Below are 9,391 nucleotides of genomic sequence, written 5' to 3' on the forward strand. Positions count from 1 at the left end.
AAACAATATAATTCACTTTGTGTTTCTATGGGGGTGCAAACTGTTGAAACCTTTACTTAATGCATACTAAACTGATCTTCTGTAAAAAAAAAAAAAAAAAGAAAAGAAAAGAAAGAAATTATCAATTCCCAACTTGACTCTCACTGGGATTAAACATGACAATAGGTCTGCTCTGATTTCATCATCATTTAAAAAAAAATCATCTATTATTTTTCACTTTATGTTTCTGTGTGGGAGCAAACTGTTGAAATCCTTACTTAAGGTATACTAAGCTGATCTTCTGTATATTAAGATAATTGAAAATGAATCTTGATGTGAATGGAAGGGGAAAGGGAGTGGGAAAGGGGAGGGTTGTGGGTGGGAGGGACGGTATGGGGGGGAAGCCATTGTAATCCATAAGTCGTACTTTGGAAATTTATATTCATTAAATAAAAGTTAAAAAAAAAGAAAGTGAAAAAAAAAATCTTTTGTCTATTTATGTAATATCCCTACATTTGCATTTTATATTTTTCTATTATGAATCATTCTCCAATTATTTAGATATCTTTTATTTGATTCTCCATGAATCTTCTATGACTAATTATGTCTAACTCTAATTACTGTAATCTATCCAGTATGTTTTCAGCCATTTTATTAAATTTGTATAATTTATAATTTTGTTTATATTATTTATCATATTAAATATTGATTTGTTTAAGATTGTGGATCAATTCAGAGTCTTTTCACTTCTCTGGACTCTTCCCTGGAGGTGTTAGAAGATTAATCAGTGTGCTTATTCAAATTGATCCAATCAAGATGAGTTAGCCTTAAAATATATTTAAGCATTGCAATGTGATACTTAGATTTTTAATCTTTTTCTTGTAGTTCTTACATTTCATTACTGTTAGCTGTTGGATTCCATCTGTTATTTTTCAGTCTTCTATTTTCAGCGATTTTCCATTACTGTTTCACTGGACTAACCATCAAAGAAATGCAAATTAAAACCACAATTGGTTTCACCTCATCCTAACTAGAGTGGCCATCATACAAAAAGCAAAAACAACAACCACTGGCAAGGATGTGGAGAAAAGTACCCTAATACCCTCTTGGTGGGATTGTAAACTAGTACAACCATTGTGGAAGACAGTGTAGAGATTCCTTAGAAATCTGAAAATAAATAAACCATATGACCCAGCCATGCCACTCCTAGGAATCTACCCAAAGGAAATAAAATCAGCATATGAAAGAGTTATCTGGGGGCCGGTGCTGTGGTGCGGCAGTTTAATGCCCTGGCCTAAAGCGCTGGCATCCCATATGGGCGCTGATTTGAGTCCCTGCTGCTCCACTTCCAATCCAACTCTCTGCTATGGCCTAGGAAAGCAGTAAGAAGATGGCTCAAGTCCTTGGGTCCCTGCAACTGTGTGGGAGACCCAGAAGAAGCTCCTGGCTCCTGGCTTCGGATCAGCACAGTTCCAGCCATTGTGGCCAATTGGGTAGTGAACCACAGGATGGAGGATTTCTCTCTCTCTCTCTCTCTCTCTCTCTCTCTCTCTCTCTGCTTCTCCTCTCTCTGTGTAACTCTGACTTACAAATAAATAAATAAATCTTTAAAAAAAGAGTTATCTGTACTCCTACGTTTATAGCAGCTCAATTCACACTTGCTGAGATATGGAATCCACCCATATGTCCATCAACTGATGATTGGGTAAAGAAAATGTGGTATATATACACTATGGAATACTACTCAGCCAAACAAAAGAATGCAATGTCTTTCACAACAAAATGGATGCAACTGCAGACCATTATGCTTAGTGAAATAAGCCAGAGAGACACACAAAGACAAATATATGCTTTCTCTGGTTACAGCTAATACATAGAGTATAAAAAAACTTAGATATATTGAGCCAAGCTGATATCATGTTTGTTGTCTATAACTGTTTTCTAGACCCCTTGGAATAGTTGTCCATCTAGTTTTTACTTGTAGAGCTCTTTGTTTAGAGGAGCATTGAATCTATGATTATATAGTTAATTCAAAGTGTGCAATTGCAAAAATATAAAGGAAAAAGGAAATGAAGGGAGGATGTGGAAGGGAGGAAGAGAGGGAGGAAAGCATCATTATATTCTTGAAATCATATCCATGAAATTAATAAAATCTCATGGCCGGCGCCATGGCTCAATAGGCTAATCCTCCGCCTTGCGGCACCAGCACACCGGGTTCTAGTCCCGGTTGGGGTGCCGGATTCTGTCCCGGTTGCCCCTCTTCCAGGCCAGCTCTCTGCTATGGCCAGGGAGTGCAGTGGAGGATGGCCCAAGTGCTTGGGCCCTGCACCCCATGGGAGACCAGGAGAAGCACCTGGCTCCTGCCTTCAGATCAGTGCGGTGCCCCGGCCGCAGTGCACCGGCCACAGCGGTCGTTGGAGGGTGAACCAACAGCAAAAAGGAAGACCTTTCTCTCTCTCTCTCTCTCACTGTCCACTCTGCCTGTCAAAAAAAAAAGAAATTAATAAAATCTCTTCTCCATAAATAAAAAAGTAAAAAAAAAAAGTGAAATTACAAGATTCACAGCTTACTGTAAGTTGTAAAGATAATAAAAAGGAATTGGAATTAGGAAGCTGACTATGGAAAATACATATTAGATTTGTGAATGTAACTCTTTGGAATAATAATACATAAAACTCAGAATATTCAGTCACTTTATAAAGTGCCAGGCTCTGTTCCTGTTAACACTTCCTTTGTATCTACATTCACATTTGCATTCTAGTTTATCTTATTCATTCTTTATTTCATCATATAACATTGTATACTTCCATAACTTTTTAGATTTATAATTGACAAAACATCAAAAGATGAAAAAAGTTTATTTTTATTTGACACCAAAATACCTGGATGAAACATATTCATGAGTTAATCTGTGTAGTTTTCACCAAATGTTAAGAAATGATTTATATGATACGTTCACATGATTCAATGACAGCTTCACAATTAACTCAGGTTTTTAATATCTGTTGGATATAGTTTTAATTAAAAGTTTAGTGTTTTTAAATCTGGTGTAAGTGAATGTCTGACAATTAGATTAATTGCAATGATAAATCTAGTTTGTTGAACAACTGACGTAGATTTTTCCCAAGGTTTGGAAAAGCTCCTGAGATGAAACTCTCTGCCTTTTGTACATGTAGAATAGCTACTAAGGTCTACACACTCCAGTCTTCCCTGAGGAGTCCATATCTTTAAAAAGCAAGTGTGTTTTTACTCACCTTATTTTGATAAATATCCTTCAATAAAAAGGAATTATGAAGGAATATGATTGAATTCTTCAAACTTTCAGAAAAGGAAAGTGAGTCCGTATGACAGAGAAGAGTGTAGTATTTATGAATTCATTTCAGAATTCGTAGTTTTTCAATTGATACAAGGATGTCAAAGAGAAAACAACCCATAGTTTAGAAAGACAGTCATAGGAAGTCTGAAGAAGATTTTGTGTACATGTATTTGTACGATATTTTTGAAAGCTCTTGGGCATTGTTTTCAAATAGTCCCTTAATATTTATCCCAGAGAATTTCCTTGGGGCATAGCTCTCTGTGGAAATGCTTCTAATGTACAATTAGGTACTTACTGAATTAAAGTTTTAGAGCAAGACTAATTTATTGTGCTTTAAATAAATTCATTCAAATACTCAAAAAATTAGATATTAGTTTCTGTGGAAATCACACATTATCTTTTTTCAGTGACTATAATTTACAACTGAGAATTTATTTTATACATAAATAGAAGGGAGCTCCAAGTTTCTAATACTAAAGTAATGTCAAAGAAAGGGAGATGTTGATAAGCTGATTTGATCAGTAAACATTGTATACATGTTGAAACATTACACCATAGCATATAAATATGTATAATTATTGTAATAACAATTTTTAAAATTAAAATAAATTTTTGCATATTCATAGGGTTCCATGTGATGTTTCAGCATATGTGTATATTATCTCATACATATTGAAGCTTCATTTTAGACTTGTGTGTATTAGGTACATACTTTTCACTATTGTAAAATTGCACAGTTCATCAAAGTATAATTTTTTAAAAGCATGAAAATAATGTTAAGATGGCCACTTTTTATACTGAATTAGGACAGTATTTGTCCATGTTTCTGTCTAGCATCTTTTATAGAGTCAAACAAAGTCTGATGTAGATTTCCTTACCCTACCACATCCCATGCTTCTTTGCCTCATCCTAAGCCTATATTTTACTCCAGAATTCAATCAAGTAATCGGAAATCTGAGTTTCACAGTCGGAAAATTGAATGCTTATTAGTCATAAAGGCATTTGTTTAATCATGATCCTGACGTGCATTTATGTTAACCATCCTCTTGAGAGAAAGACGCACTTCATGCTGTGCAGTTTTTATGCTGTATAGGTCTGAGGACATCTCTAGTGTGGAGAAAACCATTGTAAAAACATTTGGGTTTCTACCTTGAAGAGTGTCCTCAAGGCATATCTGCCTTCTTCCCATTTCTTTTAACTTTCATATTGTTTTTAATCATTAAACTTTGTGTTTTTCCATTTTTTTTTCAGGAAAGGCCGCTTGCTGGGGAAACAGAAAAGTTTTAGATCATTTTTCTTGAAAATTCTTTCCCAGGATTTATCAGGGCTTTCATCAAAGGTAAAGCATACTTTCAACTTCAAATATAACATGGGCCTTTGATTCAACAGAACTTCCCCCAAATTAGCCAAAATATTGCTCATGCTACTACACATTTTTTCTATATATATATTTCAATATATATTCCAGAAATGGAAAATAAAACAAATAAAGCATATCTATGAGTATAAATAAAACCTTTCCTCTCACTACTTTTTAGAAAAATTATTTATTTATTTGAAAGGCAGAGCTGCAGAGGCAGAGGCATATATATTTTTAGAGAGAGGTCTTCCATCTGCTGGTTAACTCCCCAAATGGCCACAAAGGCCAGAGCTAGGCTAATCCAAAGCCTGCAGCCAGGAGCTTCTTTTGGGTCTCTCATATGGATACAGGGGCCCAAGGATTTCAGCCATCTTCTATTGCTTTCCTAGGCCATAGCAGAGAGCTGGGTCAGAAGTGGAGCAGCCAGGACTTGAACCAGTGCCCATATGTGATGCTGGCACTGCAGGCAGCTTCACCTGCTATGCCACAGCACCAGCCCCTTTATCATCTCCTATTTATTTCTTTAATGTTTGTAATCTTATCGTTAAGATCTTTGATGTCCATAGTTAAAATTATTCCAAGGAATTTAATTTTATTTTTTGGTTATTGTGAATAGGATTGATTTTAGAAGTTCTTTCTCAGCCTTGACATTATTTGTGTATACACAGACCGTTGATTTTTGTGTGTTAATTTTATACCCTGTCACTTTACTGAACTATTTTATGAGTTCCAATAGTCTCTTAGTGGAGTATTTTGGATCCCATAAATTTATTTATTTATTTATTTATTTTTAATTTTTTTCGACAGGCAGAGTGGACAGTGAGAGAGAGAGAGAGAGTCAGAGCGAAAGATCTTCCTTTTCCGTTGGTTCACCCCCCAGTGGCCACTGTGGCCGGCGCACTGCGCTGATCCGAAGCCAGGAGCCAGGTGCTTCTCCTGGTCTCCCATGTGGGTACAGGGCCCAAGCACTTGGGCCATCCTCCACTGCACTCCTGGGCCACAGCAGAGAGCTGGCCTGGAAGAGGGGCAACTGGGACAGAATCTGGTGCCCCAACCGGGACTAGAACCCGGTGTGCTGGCGCCACAGGCGGAGGATTAGCCTATTGAGCTACGGTGGCACCTGCCAGATCCCATAAATTTAGAATCATGTTATCTGCAAATAAATATAGTTTGACTTCCTCCTTCTCAATTTGTATCCCTTTGATATTTTTTTCTTTCCTAATGATTCTGACTAAAACTTCCGGGACTATATTAAATAGCAGTGGTGAGAATGGGGACTTTTGTCCGGTTCTGGATCTTAGCAGGAATGCTCTCAACTTTACCTAATTCAATAGAATGTTGGCTGTTGGTTTGTCATAAGTTGCCTTGATTGTATTGAGGAATGTTCCTTCTATACCCAATTTGCTTAAGGTTTTCATCATGAAGATGTTTTATCAAATGCTTTCTCTGCATTTATTGAGATAATCATATGGTTTTTGTTCTCAGTTTGTTTATACGATGTATGACATTGATTGATTTTCAAATGTTAAATCATACCAGGGATAAATCCCACTTGGTCTGGGTGAATAATCTTTCTGAATTTTTATTAGAGTCAATTGGATATTATTTTGTTGAGAATTTTTGCACCTATATTCTTCAGAAAAATTGGTCTGTGGTTCTCTTTTCTGTTGTATCTTTTTCAGATTTAGGCATTAACGTGATTCTGGCTTCATAGAAGTGGTTTGGGAGAATTCAATCCATTTCAATTATTTTGAATAGCTTTATAAGAATTGGAGTTAATTATTCTTTAAATGTCTGGTAGAAATCAGCAGTGAAGCCATTCGATCCTCTACTTTTCTTTGTTGGGAGTGTCTTTATTAGTGATTCAATTTCTGTCTTGGTTCTTGGTCTGTTTAGGTTTTCTATGTCCTCATGGCTCAATTTAGGGAAGTTATATGTGTCCAGGAATCTATCCATTTCTTCTAGATTTCCTAATTTGTTGACATACAGTTCTTTGTAGTAATTCCTGATGATTTTTTTTATTTCTGTGGTATCTGTTGTTACTTTTTTCTACTCTAATTTAACTAATTTGGGTCTTCTCCCTCTTTTTTGTACTTGATTTTTGGACCAACAGTGTATCAGTTTTGCTTATTTTTTGGAAAAAAATCTTATTTTGCTGATTTTTTGTATTTTTTTGGTTTCAATTTTGTTTCTTCTCTAATGTTAATATTTTTTAAACTTTTTAAAATTTTTGGTTTAGTTTGTTGTTGTTTTTCTAAGACCTTTAAATGCATTGATAGCTCATTTAATTGATTCCTTTCCAATTTTTGATGTAGGCATGAATTGCTATAAACTTTCCTCTAACTTGTATGGAGTTCCTATTGAAGTTTTCTCCCTAACCCTTTCCTGAGATTGAACTCTCTCCACTTTTTTAAAACTATCTTTCCATAGATTAGAACAGTAAGCTGCCTCTGTATTTTATTATCTTAAAATCTCATATTCAAAATTTATATTGATTAAAGATTCTCAATTTTTTATGTAATCATGTAATTTTCCATTGCAGAAATATAAATTATTTATTTATCATACAGATTTTCAAACAGATTTAATAGGTATTCCTGGTTTTCCCTATTTATGTACAGGAATGTTGCCAAATACAAACTATTACATCACTTTTTTGTTCTCTCACTGGTTCAGAAAATTCATGGCTATGTTATGCAAGATAAATTTTAAGAATATTTACCATATTTTTACATCTTTATTCTAATTTATTTAATATGTAATTATAAATTCAGTAACAAAAATAACATAAAATATATTAATGAAATTAGAATTTTAATGCAATTTAAAGAATCTAAAGCATCACTTTAAGTTGAAGGTACAACCTCATGTGAAACTCATGATTCTTTGAAAATGTAATGTGGCTCACATGGAATGTTCAGCGTGCCATGCTGCCCTCTTACACTTGGAACAAAATGAAGAGAGATGACCAATTCTCATGTGACACTGATGGAGCCCAATTATGGATGACTATCATGATATTCTTTTGAAGAGTCACTTGAGCTAATGAATTAATATATTAATTTATATTGTTAATTTTAACTATCTAACACAGTTACTATTTATGTATGTATGAACCATAATATAATAATTTAAGGTATTTCCACAAACAATGTACTATATTAGTAGAGAGTAACTAAACTTCTTCTTTGCTTTATATATTTATAAAGGATGTCAGAATTGATACATTTTCCAAAAGAACATATACTATAATATTTAGGATAAAATAATGAGTTATTAGAGAGATACATTTAAACCCACTCTAACTGATATCTAATTTCATTTGATGTCTACTATCACTTGGGATTGAAAATGCTCCTCATCATGTCCCTCAAATCCCCCTTCACTTCTTTATTTCTTAGTGTGTAGACAAAAGAGTTGGGTGTAGGAGTCACCACTCCATAGAAGAGAGCCATGATCTTCTGTATATAAAGAGAATTGAAAATGAATCTTGATGTGAATGGAAGGGGAGAGGGAGAGGGAAAGGGGAGGGTTGCGGGTGGGAGGGAAGTTATTGGGGGGAGAGCCATTGTAATCCAGAAGCTGTACTTTGGAAATTTATATTCATTAAATAAAAGCTTAAAAAAAAGAAGAGAGCCATGAACTTGGGCTGGTCCTTTGAGATTGTGGAGGGGGGCTGAAGGTACATGCTAATGCTAGGACAATAAAAAAGAAAACTACAATGAGATGTGAGGAACATGTCCCAAAAGCCTTTTTCCTTCCCTCGGAAGATTTAATCTAAAAATAGCATGACCAATATGAGCATAAGAAGCAAAAAATGAACATAGAGGAACAACTAATATAAAAATGCACACCACAGAGAGTGTGAGCCCATTAACCTACTTTTCCCCACAGGCAGTCTTTATCAGAACTGGAATCTCACACAGCAAGTGATCCAGTGTATTGACTCCACACAGAGGCAACTGTAATGTAACAGTGGCCTCCAAGACAGCATAGGTGATTCCACCCAGCCACACAGTGAATACGAATAAGTGGCAAATGTATTGATTCATGATGAGCGGGTAGTGCAGAGGTCTGCAGATGGCCACATAGCGATCAAAGGACATAAGCGCCAAGAGCAGACATTCTGTGGCCCCCATCGTGTGGAAGATGTAAAGCTGAATTGCACATCCCATATAGCTGATGGTCTTCTTGGAGCTTCCCAGGTTAAACATCATCTGAGAGACAATGCTTGTGGTGTAACACATGTCCAGAAAGGAGAGGTTGGTGAGGAAGAAATACATGGGGCTGTGGAGTCGTGGGTCTATCTTGGACAGCAGAATGATGGCAATGTTTCCCAGCAGGGCCATGGGGTATGTTATGAGGAGAACAATGAAGAGAGGCAGCTCCAGCCAAGGCCAGTCATCAAAGCTGAATAGAATGAACTCTTCAGGGTGGCTTTCATTAATCAGTGCCATTATCCTCAGTTTGTTTCATGAATTAAGAGAGTAGTGACGAAAGTGCTAGAAAGAGTTAATGACTATTACGTATTGGCATTCATTCATGGATAGTAAGGTTCAATATCATCTGGGGAAAATGAAGAATATACACCGGGTGATAACATTTTCATTCATGACACTATGAATTAAAGATGGTTAGCTGAAGCAAATAAGGTAACTATTCTGAGGCTGAATTTCCTCCTCTGTATAAAAAGTATAACAGCTACTTCCTTAATTCTTGTGGGTATTAAATGAAAA

At 35.6% G+C, this 9,391-nt stretch overlaps 1 pseudogene; it reads right to left on the reverse strand.

The window, feature by feature from the left end:
- Positions 1-7,990: 7,990 nt before the first annotated feature.
- Positions 7,991-9,112, reverse strand: LOC108177402 (olfactory receptor 2B11-like; annotated as a pseudogene).
- Positions 9,113-9,391: the final 279 nt, after the last annotated feature.

This window comes from Oryctolagus cuniculus, chromosome 5 (assembly GCF_964237555.1).
Source record: "Oryctolagus cuniculus chromosome 5, mOryCun1.1, whole genome shotgun sequence".
In the NCBI taxonomy this organism is placed as follows: Eukaryota; Metazoa; Chordata; class Mammalia; order Lagomorpha; family Leporidae; genus Oryctolagus; species Oryctolagus cuniculus.